Below are 426 nucleotides of genomic sequence, written 5' to 3' on the forward strand. Positions count from 1 at the left end.
TAAAATAAATCATGTAAACATGTCAAAGCACAAATAATGGTTTAAACATATTTTGGTGATTTTTCGGTTTGATTTGCACATAAATAAATCAACAAGAAAAATAAACTAAGTATTCACAAATTCTTAAGGAGGCAAAATCTTTTTCAATAAGGAAAATAAATTTCTCAACTTCTTCTGAGTTTGAATTACTTAGACAAGTTCTTATGTTTTACTTTGGTTAACCCCAAACACCAAGATCTGAAATCCTCCTTTTAGTGTATATCCTAAAATGGTAGAATCATAAACACTTATATTCATCACTTAAACAATACTACAACCATAAAAGAGATTAGGTTGTCACACCCTAACCATTGGTGACTCTAATATTGAATGAGTGATGAATGTAAGATCTTAAGAAAAGCATGCTTAACTTGGTAAATAAACTAA

The sequence above is a fragment of the Lupinus angustifolius genome, unplaced genomic scaffold (assembly GCF_001865875.1).
Source record: "Lupinus angustifolius cultivar Tanjil unplaced genomic scaffold, LupAngTanjil_v1.0 Scaffold_122_28, whole genome shotgun sequence".
Lineage (NCBI taxonomy): Eukaryota > Viridiplantae > Streptophyta > Magnoliopsida > Fabales > Fabaceae > Lupinus > Lupinus angustifolius.